The sequence below is a fragment of the Cajanus cajan genome, chromosome 4 (assembly GCF_000230855.2).
Source record: "Cajanus cajan strain Asha chromosome 4, NIPB_CcT2T_4, whole genome shotgun sequence".
Taxonomy (NCBI): Eukaryota; Viridiplantae; Streptophyta; class Magnoliopsida; order Fabales; family Fabaceae; genus Cajanus; species Cajanus cajan.
The window spans coordinates 72,351,761-72,363,806 of record NC_138520.1 but is presented as its reverse complement, the minus strand read 5'-3'; positions in this window follow the sequence as shown (position 1 = coordinate 72,363,806).

Below are 12,046 nucleotides of genomic sequence, written 5' to 3'. Positions count from 1 at the left end.
TATAATTTTAATTTATCCGTTAATTTAAAATCTAGTTCAATTGGTTTTTAAACAAGATATGCAAGTGTTATAAATTCTTATAATACTAGTTCAATTATGACTAATAAAAAAATAGAAATAAATTTATGAAGAAATCCAACACAATTAATTGAGGAGAATTCAAGAGTGTTATAAAATATAAATAAACTTGATGCCTAGGTCGATTTCTGGATATAAACATGCAAATAAATTTGCACAATTATTGTATTTTCACTCTAATAGTGAAAGGAGGTCACTTGGTAACAAACTTGAGAGTGAATTTGAGAAACTGCACGAACTTGACATACCACGTGTAATTTCTGCAGAATTGTTATCCAATTCTAGACCAACATGCCCTGTCTTGATGAGTTTGGATTCAATAAAATTTTCATTTTCCTACAAAGAAAAGAATCCCAGAGTTAGTTAATTACAGTTAGGGTCTAGGCTTTATATGTATGTATGATTAGAATCATGAATTTCATGTTATTTGGATAATGGGTTTAGGAAGAATAAAAGAAAAGATGAATTGATGAAAAAGAATGATGAGTCTTACTCATAATTTTTTATCTGTAATGGAAAGAAAAGGATATATGGTTGAGAAGCATGTTGGCAGTGGACCTCTGAGAAGGGTTTTTGAATAATGCTTCTCATTGTCAAGATTTCTTGAATAAGTGCTTTCTTGAATAACTGTAATGGAAAGAAAAGGATGGTTGAGAAGCATGTTGGCAGTGGACCTCTGAGAAGGGTTCTTGAATAATGCTTCTCTTTGTCAAGATTTCTTGAATAAGTGCTTTCTTGAAATCTTTCTTGAATATTCAAGAAAGCACTTATTCAAGAAATCTTGACAAAGAGAAGCATTATTCAAGAATCCTTCTCAGAGGTCCACTGCCAACATGCTTCTCAACCATCATTTTCTTTCCATTACAGTTATTCAATAAAGCATTTATTCAAGAAATCTTGACAAAGAGAAGCATTATTCAAGAACCCTTCTCAGAGGTCCACTACCAACATGCTTCTCAACCATCATTTTCTTTCCATTACAGATAAAAAATTATGGGTAAGACTCATCATTCTTTTTCATCAATTCATCTTTTCTTTTATTCTTCCTAAACCCATTATCCAAATAACATGAAATTCATGATTCTAATCATACATACATATAAAGCCTAGACCCTAACTGTAATTAACTAACTCTGGGATTCTTTTCTTTATAGGAAAATGAAAATTTTATTGAATCCAAACTCATCAAGACAGGGCATGTTGGTCTGGAATTGGATAACAATTCTGCAGAAATTACACGTGGTATGTCAAGTTCGTGCAGTTTCTCAAATTCAATGTCAAGTTTGTTACCAAGTGACCTCCTTTCACTATTAGAGTGAAAATACAGTAATTGTGCAAATTTATTTGCATGTTGTTTATATCCAGAAATCGATCTAGGCATCAAGTTGATTTATATTTTTTAACACTCTTGAATTCTCCTCAATTAATTGTGTTGGATTTTTTCATAAATTTATTTATCTGTTTTTTTATTAGTCACAATTGAACTAGTACTAGAAGAATTTATAACACTTGCATATCTTGTTTAAAAACTAATTGAACTAGATCTTTAATAAGTTTATATGTTTTTAATTTTGGATTTTGAACCGTACTACTTCTTACAAAATCTTTAAAGTATATATGCATATAATGAAAATTAACCAAGCGTATTTTTTTTTAATGGTTTTCCTGAATATTTAGATTCTTCAACGTTTATTTTCCTCATAGCTTAGTTACAAATATATATAAATTTTATTATAGGAAATTACAGAACATTCTATCACCCCAAACAAAGTAAAGTGGTCATGGCTAAAACTATTTGTAACATTGCAGTGAGAAAAAAAAATCAAGTTGTTAAATAATTTCCTATAATTGTCATATGTCACTAATTTCCGCATAGCTTAGTTTCTTATAGTGTCGCATTTTTCTAAATCGATCATAAATTTGTGCCTTTATCAAATTAATAGTGAAAAAATATTATAGTAAATTACACCGATATTTTTTTTTGAAGTTTTATAAATTTTGCATTGAAACTCCTATTTTTTTTTAGGCTTAAATATGTTTTTAGTCCTTCAAATTTAAAATTATTGTTTTTAGTCCCTGTAAATTTTAAAAATCTTATTTTAGTCCCTTAGGACACCAATAATATATTTTAAAGTGACTAATTAATACAGTTATGCAACATCAACCAGATTTAATGTAATATTTTCACTGATAGAAATACTAATAGGTAGATTTTATGCAATAATATTTGATAAATTTCTTAACAAAATTTGAATATAAGGACTAAAATAAGATTTTTTGACATTACAGGAACTAAAAATAATAATTTTAAATTTGAGGGACCAAAAACTGAATTACCCTAAATTTGAGGGACTAAAAACATATTTAAACCTTTTTTTATATTTATAAATTATTATAGAAATCTCTCATACAAACAATCCATTGGTCATAGTATAATATTTTTCAAATAATATAGAAATTAATACAATGTTTTTTAAAATGATTAAGGGTGATTATTGGAAAAATTACTAAGTGTTTGTGAAGTTGATGAAATCTAGGGATGTCAATATAATTTATTTGAAATATTAATACGTAATTGTTATTTTAGTTACTTTTTTTTCTCCTCGTTTTAATTAGAGATATCTCCAATTTCTTGTTTATTATTTCAAAACGATCTCATAAAGTAGTATTATAAACAACCAAAATTATCTTCTGTCTTTCTAACTACTCCGCAATTGTTAAATGGTCACGAATTTTAAGGAGGTTGTGATGTAGTTATTTTCTATGGACTTTTTTGTTAATCGAATGATTTCTCTTTGTATTTTTAGGTTATTTTAACATTTAATTTTATATTAGTCGATTAATAGTGTATGATCGAATTATGTTAATTAATGAAACCCTAAAATGTAACGACCCGCTGTAGCCGTCACACTACGAAATAACACTACACACTACTAAAATATATATACTAAAATAGTATAAAAATATTTACAACACAAGTTGCTAATCAAACAACCAACAACAACTAATTATATACAACAAAATATGCTACTATAAGGTAGCAAAAAAACCATCTCCAGGCACCTATGCCGTGGCCTCTAGCAGCTATCTCCAAGCCTATCCCTGCCCTACTCTCATACAACGTATGATCATCGCAGTCCAAACAACAAGGAAACATGCAAGGGTAAGCTAGAGACAATAAACAACTCATAAATATCAAATATGAAACACAACTATATAATCATCTTCACATCTGACACAAAAGATAAACAACACATATATTATATATCTTAACATCATTTCAACTTGATTCCACATATCAACGTTGTATCAACACCTCAACGCAACTACTGTATAACCATTGGAATAGTTATCATATTCATCATAACAACAACCAACACATGTGTTACACACCTCTCAACAACACATGTTTAAAACAACTTACAACACAGGTAATCTAGCGACACTAGCATCATCATCAACTGGTATACAATTAAGCAACTTACAACATAACAACACTATCATCATCCTCAACAGGATCAACATACAACACAATCACAGCTTAACAACATAACAACATAGATACAACTTTTATCAACAACAAATCAACTTATCAACAACTTATGCGTCATCACGCATTTCAACTCAGAGATCTCCAACAACTGAGGTTGAGCAGTCTAGGTGGCATAAACCCTACTGAATCCAGCGTTTGACCTATCTCAACCAGGTCAGGTATAGAACAACGTTAGGAACTCTGAAGAGAACCAGGTATAGAAAATAATAGGCGATTGGTTAGGTGTGCCACTTAGACTCAGAGGTCTAGTACTACTGTCAGGACAGAAGGGTTTGGGTATGAGCCTACCACGGCCTTGACTAGCATCACCAATCCACATATGGAATTAGCCCACCCACTGTCCTCCAAGTACCACGCACCCTCCAGTATCTAGTCAAAGATTATATCTGTAACTAGATACCTTACTCAAATTGGTCATTCAATCATGACATGGATCGACTACTTCCATGCCGCCCACACAGTACTAAGGGATCCATCTTTAAAATAACTTTCAACTTATCACCTTAGTACTATGTATCTCAACATAGAACATATATCTTCACCATATGTCCCCAACTTTTCAACTTTACATCTTTACAACTATAGGCATCATAACAACTTTACAACAATAAACATCTGGCCGCTTGTAATTGGTATAGCTCGGCCTGGCCCCTATACCGTGGTCGCTTTGTACACGTGTGCCTCGACCTTGCCCACACACGGGATCAACTAAGTCCTAGAGGAGAACAACACAACGTCCACTCCAAGGGATAACTTCCTAAGGAGGGTTTTTTAACAAATTGGGCTCTTAGAGCACCACAAATATCTCAATCCACACAATGGGATGAACAACTTTGAAAACATCTCCCCTAGTCCTAGTGATCAACAACTCATCATCACAACTTAATCAACTTAACAACTTAAACAACATACAACTTTTCAACTCATCATCTCAATCAACATTCAACTTGAACAACATAGTTTATCAGCACAACAACTCATCAACATTGTTTAACAACACAACGTCTCATTTCAACTTTAAACAACACAATCATCATAAAATAATATCTTTTCAACACATGGCACAACATACAACTTTATAGCAACATACAACTCTTCTCTAACAACTTAACAACATAGTCTATTAATAACATCTATATAAATCACACACATCTACACACTTCACATCATGCTTCTTACAACTCACAATATTATCATCATGCACTTCACAACTTTCAACTATATCATCTCATCATGTTTCACAACATAAACATGTCCACACATAACATATAGCAACTTTATCAACTTAATTTCAACATGCTTCAACAATATCATAGATCAACACACAACTTGTAAATAACTTCACTATACTCAACTTGCATCTCTTCATTTTACTTTCTACTCATCATACATCTCAATATAATTATACAACTCCATATGAGTTCCTAAACTCACATACAACCAAACAACATACAATCTAGCTTCCCTTACCTGAAGATTGGCTCAAAATAGCCAATAACTGAAAAGAAGTAGAATTCCCTTCCGAAGCTCAACCCAGAATTTCAATCCTCCCAAAGTAAGCTTCCTAGTCCAGAGTCCTTCTCTCTAAAACTTCTCTCTAAAACTTCTCTCTAAAAACTTCACTTTCTCCTCAACCACACAACCCCTATTTATAGAAATCTGAAGTGGCCAGAACGGCCCGTTTCAAAATCGGAACGGCCTGTTCTGGACTCCTTCATCATGTGTAAAATTCACATGCAGAACGGCCGGCCGTTCTGGCACGTCTAGAACGACCTGTTCTAAAACCGGAACGGCTCATTCTGGAGTTGAATTTAACTCACAATGACCACTCTGGAACAGCCCGTTCTAGTCCAAGATTCATAGGCCTATTTAGTAATTTGGAACGGCCCGTTCCAGTTTGGAAATGACCCGTTCTAGGCTACTAAATTACCATTGTTTTAGTAGTTTGGAACGACCCGTTCCAATCTGGGAACGCCCCGTTCCAGTCTACTAACTACGTTACATAAAACAAACAGGTTTGGAGTATTTGCTTGATCAAACATGTTTTTTAAGCTTTTAATTAGATTAATTATTTAATCGACTTCTCTGAACGAATGTTTTTCCTTTGTAGAATTTTTTTAGGTCAATTTGGAGTTTTATAAGATAAAAAGTGTTAATTTTCATGTATAGACAGATAAGTAACTTGAAAAATAAAATTGACAGTCAGGTTAGAATTCATACAATTCACATTGGTAGTAATAGAGATCAATGAAATCACAATCTTAGAGTTTTTAATCTTGAACCTCAATCACTATTTTAATTTTTGATTTATTGTTTCCTATCACAAACTAAAATTTATTTCTTTAAATGACCTAAAATCACAATTAAGTGGATAATTGATTTAACCTAATCTCTTATATGAGTGTAAGTGGGTTGGATTGGATTTGAATGAATCTATTATCCAATTCGATCAAAATTTATCGAATCAAGAACATTAACTCCTTCTTTTGATTAAGTCAGATTAAGTCATAGGTCAAAAAACACAAAACTCATTACATAAATCATATTATTTGTTAAGTATTGAAATATCATTGTCTAGTGAAATTTGTTAAATATTAAATTGATAAAACTAAAATAAATAATTTAAGAAAATCATAAAATAAAAACATTTAAATTATAAATGAGCTAAATAAATTATTACTCTTTTTTTTATAACATGTCTGTTCGTGGGGAATTTCGTTTATGGACTCTTTTTATTTGAACTAGCAAAAATATTTTTCAATTTAGATATGTACTTTTAGATTTTTGTTAAGAACGGAAATGGAGGTTATACAATGAATTCAACATGCATGGATTTCCAAATATTCATTGATAGTTACCTCAAAATAAGTCTTATGTATGCAAATGTTTAAATGAATTGAGTGAACAACATAGACATTAACGACATAATTCATAGCTTGTTTCACATAATTGTTGAGTTACAACTTGTAATGATTCTGGAAAGCAAATAAACATGATAATTACACTATACTAAACTAAGATAGTCCTATTAAAAAAAGAAGAAGACTAAAGAGTGGCCAAGAAGTCATACCCAGCAATCTCGTACACAAGAGCCATATGCGCAAGCAATGAGTGCTTGTGAGAGTTCTCAAGTATGATTTTCTGACCCCTCTAAACGAAGTCACGCCTCCTATTTATAGGATTTAATGATGGCTGGTTACTATTCTTTGGTTTTGTTTTTGTCCACTTTGATCCCTTTTTGGTGTATGATGAATCCTAAAAATTCCCCTACGAGACACCAAAAGCACATTTTAATAGGTTCATTTTTAAACCATGTTTCCTCATTCTTTTGAAAGATAACTTTAGATGTTGTAAATGATCACCTTTTTGTTTCGATCCAATGACTATATCATCAATATAGACTTGTAAGAATTTACCAATCAAGTCATGAAATATCAAATTCATTACTCTTTGATATGTTGCACCTGTATTCTTTAGACCAAATGGCATCACCACCCATTCATAAGTTCCTAAAGCCCCTGAACATCTAAAAACAGTTTTCGACACCTCATTAGTACTGATATAAATCTATTTATAACCAGAATACCCATCTAGCAAACTTAACATTTGTTTACCTGCAGCTGCATCGATCATTGCTTCGGTAATAGGCATAGGGTATTCGTCTTTGGGTGTGGCTTCATTAAGGTTTCGAAAATCAATACACACCCTCATTTTTCCATTCTTCTTTATGACAGGCACAACATTCACTACAAGAAAAACATAAATTTTTGCGGACATAATTCGTCAGAAAGAAGGAAAATTCATCAGAATTTCTCTATTTCTGACGGATGCAAATCTATCGAAAAAATGAGCATCGAAAAAAAAAATTCGTCGAAAAAAAGTTTAATCCGTAAAATATTGTCGATGGATATATCTGTCGGAAATTACCGAAATTGTTTGACAATCTTTATATGATTCCGATGGATAAATCCGTCGGAATAATTTTTGTTTAATTTTAATAAATTTATTAATATAACAACTCTCATATTTGGCCTCTCAAGGATTCTGTTTTACGACACTTCAGAAGGTCACCCATCCTTTTATTACTCCAAGTCAAGCACGCTTAACTGTGAAGTTCTTATGAGATAAGCTACAGAAAGGCAGATGCATGTTGTCAATATAGGCAGTATAAATTAATTCATTTAAGTCATCCTCAACTATAAAATCTCATACTTATACTATCTTTGGATCCCTCTCATTTCGGTGTATCCGGACCATTATGAAAATATAATAATATATATAATAATTATATTACCAATAATAATAATTATATTATATTTAATTAATCTTTATTTATATATATACTTACTTTTATAATTAACAATCTATTTATTTCTATTTAAAATTAATTTTATCATACGATTTAAATTATTTATTATAAATTTAAAAGTTTAAATAATAATTTATATATTTTAAAATGAGACGGGTTATAATAACACCAGTGTAACTTTTACTAAGTATTACACCGCTCAATTACTTTATATTAAATGTGAATTTTGTAAATCCAACCGTTAGATTAAAAGTTCATATCACTTTATATGCTTATATCAAAATTTGTTAAAATTGAACAATAACTTGAAGGTAATCAAATGTTCATATTTTAGTATATTTTGAAATGTATATATTACGTCAATTTTATTTTACAATAATGAAGTATCAAATCATCTTGAATTAATATAAATTTTGTATATATGCTCTAAGAGTAAAAAACTTTCAATCTAATGGTTGAATTTATAAAATTCACATTTAATATAAAATTATTAATTGGTGTAATACTTAGTAAAAGTTATACCGGTGTTATTATAACCCTTATCTTTTAAAATATTATTTTTATAAATTAAATTTTAACATTTTAAATAAGTTATTAATTAACTTAATATATTTATTCATCTTAAATCTAAGATATATAAAATTCAAAAAATGTATTTATCCTTGTTTTATTTTCTAATTATCAACTATTAATAAAATACTAATTTAAAATCTTATCTAATTATATCATAATATTTTCATATCAAATTTAAAATCAGATATTAGTTATATAAAATTATTAAAATCATATAGTAAATTGTCAATAATATTCTAGTTAAATAATTTAAAATAATTAATTTTTCAACTATATTATTTGCAAATAATTTATTCCAAAGCTAATCATTTTTTTCTATATTAATTATTAGTAAAATTTAATAACTTTCAATTTAATAATTAGATCAATAAAATTCAACATACAACATGAGTTATTGAGCGGAATAATTTTACTAAGAATTACTTTGTGAGTCATTTGATTCTTCCTCTCTCTCTATGTATATATATAAAATTTTATTGATGATCTTTTTTAATATATGATTGTCAATTTTCGTCAAAAATTCTTACATTTTTGACAAATATAAATTTGTCAAAAATATTCCATTAGTAATATAATTTTTCTTACGAATTTTTTTTCCATAAGAAATATAAATTTTTTGATAAATTTATATCTATAAAAAATTACCGACGGATAAATCTTTTAGAAATATAAATATAAATTTTTTGACGGATTTGTATCCGTAAAAAATTTCCGATGGATATATTCGTTGGAAATATAAAATTTTCGACGGATTTGTATCCGTAAAAAATTATCCGACGGATATATCCGTTGAAAATATAAATTTTCTGACAGATTTTTTTTCCGTCAGAAATATAAATTTCGATGAATTTGTATCCGTCATAAATTATCCATCGGTAATTTACATTTTTCTTGTAGTGATTGGATATCCATTCAACATATCTCGAAGTGCGATTGAACTTTGCTCTTAGTAATCTCTCAATCTCTTCTTTAACTTTTTCGATCACTTGAGGAGCAAATCTTCGTGTTCTATTAGACTTCGATCTAGACCAGGCATTTCATCATAATCTCAGGCAAAACAATCTTTGTATTCGTGCAGAATCCGTATGATTTTTTCTCCCAGACTTCCTTCCAATAGCTTGCTAATATATGTAATTTTTTTATTTTCGATTGTGCCCAAATTGAGTTCCTCCAATGGGTCTTGAGATTTTAATTTAAAGTCATCATTCGTCAGCCTCTCAAATTCCAAGGGAGAATCATCGAAAATACAATCAAGTTTTGATTCCTCCAACTCAGACACTTCACTTTGACCCTTCTCGAACTTTTCACAATTTGTATCGAGATTTACCTGTTTTTGGTGTTTCCAGGTTTTCATTTTTCTCGTTTTCTTGATCATGTTTTTTATTTTCTGTTTCCCTGGTTATTACAGCCGTATCATTCATAATTTTCTTCTCATGCTTAGAACCATCGGCCATTTCGACACCTTCATACTCTTCCTCAGCCCCTTTGGCCGTTCCTTCGGCCATATAGCCGAAATTCGAGCTAAAAAGCTTGAATTTTGGTCCTGCTTTATCATTCCTACTCTTGAGTCGATTCAACTTCGGCTCGATGAATAGAAAATTCCCTTTGAACATCCCAACAGAAAACCTTCTTAAACCCCTCTTCCTCTTCCAAAATGTTAGTACTGTGAGCATCGAAGGGCTTGGTGATAGACCACGGGCCAAGGGCCCAATCACTAGAGCTATGGCTAGGAACATACAAGAAGAGTTGGACATCTTGAAGACCAGTGGGCTTTCTAAGCCCAAGGTACTCTTCACTTCGACTACTTTATCATGAGGAGAAGGCCTAGTTCTACTTGTGTATAGTTTGTACATAGTTCTCTTGTATAGGCTTATTTTTGCCTTTGTATTTGTGAGACACTTTAGTCCCTTTTATTTCTTATTGTATATTGTTTCTAGGGTAGGTTACTTGGGAACTTTGACTCCATTTAACCTAACCTTGAAATACATTCTTTTTCTATTTTTCAGTAGAAGGAGTCGGGGTGACAATTAGCAAAGCTAGAGGGTGTGATTAGTAATTGGGCCAGAATTGGGCCTAGGCAAAATTTTACATATTAAATTTGTTTTACTCCTAAATTTTCAAGGATTTGATTTAGCTAGGTTTCATCAACATTAGATGAACCTAACTAAACCAAATTAACATTTTTCAAAAACTGGTTTGGAGCAAAATAAGCTAAATGGCCGCCTAGCTTGGTTCACATTCTTTGGCCGAGTTTCTTCTTCACTTCTCAAGGCTTGAGAAGCTTGTGCTACAAGCTTCTCTTTAACTTACTTCCCAAACAAGCTAAGTGAAAAGCTTGCTCCACAAGTTTCTAAACCCACTTGGACGGTCAAGTAACCTTACCATGGTTCCTAGTGAACCATGGTTAAGGTTAGTTTTCTCCCTAAGCTACCTCTCCCTATATATTTGTAATTCTAACCTTGTACCTCACTTTTGATGAATGAAATATGAAAATTCTCTTAGAGTTTCTCTCTTCTCAAAGTCACAAAACCGTGGAGAACCTTCTCCCTAGGTTTTCTCTCAAAGGTACTTCAACCTTTGAGCTAGGTTCCTCAAGCTTCTTCATCTTCTTGGAGTGGCCGAACCTCCTTAGAGCTTCTTCACCATTGAAGCTTCCTTCAAAGGTGTTCTTCATCTTTTGGACGTGTCAACCTCAAGAGAAGAAGGGACTTAGCATGGATTTACTTGAAGAACATCAATCTCCTTCAAGTAGTTCCATCACTTGGTTTTTGCAAATGCAGTTATTTGTTAATCTGCGAAGTACATGCCAATTTCGTACTCTTTCTAGTCAGCTTCGAGTACTTATAAACCCTCATCATCATTCTAAAAGAAAATCTTTTGGTGTACGGTTGAAGGTATTGCCCCAACTCCATGGATCCATTATCGTCCCAGCAACACATTGAAATTGGCTTTAGAAGGGGTTACAAAAAACATGGTTGTCTTTTTCACGCTACCTATCTAGACATCAAGTAAAATTATCCCTTCAAGTTGTGACGATTTCCCTGCATAATCTGATATGAGAATGTTATGGGGCTTCAAATCAGCCAAGGTCTTCCCAAATCTTTTCAGCATGGTTTTTAGGAGTATGTTTATAACAGCACCACCATCCACTAGTACCTTGTTCACCTCATGCTCTTCGATCACCAGAGTTAACAATAAGGGCTTTAGATGACCCTTCATCTCATGAGTGGGTGAATCAAAAACAGCCGAATTGAATCTAGGAAAAACTTAGGAGATCTGGTTGACCCATACAATCTTTGACTCATAATTAGGATCATCGAAAAAATCTTCTCTATGAATGTCTTCTTGCTCATTCACAGACTCCATTGCTCCAGCGTACTCAGAAGGTAGAATCGAAACTACTCCACAAATGTCTTCTAAAGAGTCCTCGAACGCACTCCCGAAACAGTCTATTATCATGTCTTCCTCGTCTTCCAGGAATTTTTTGGAAGACTCCCCTTTTTGAGGCACTGGAATCAAAAATTGGTTTCCTC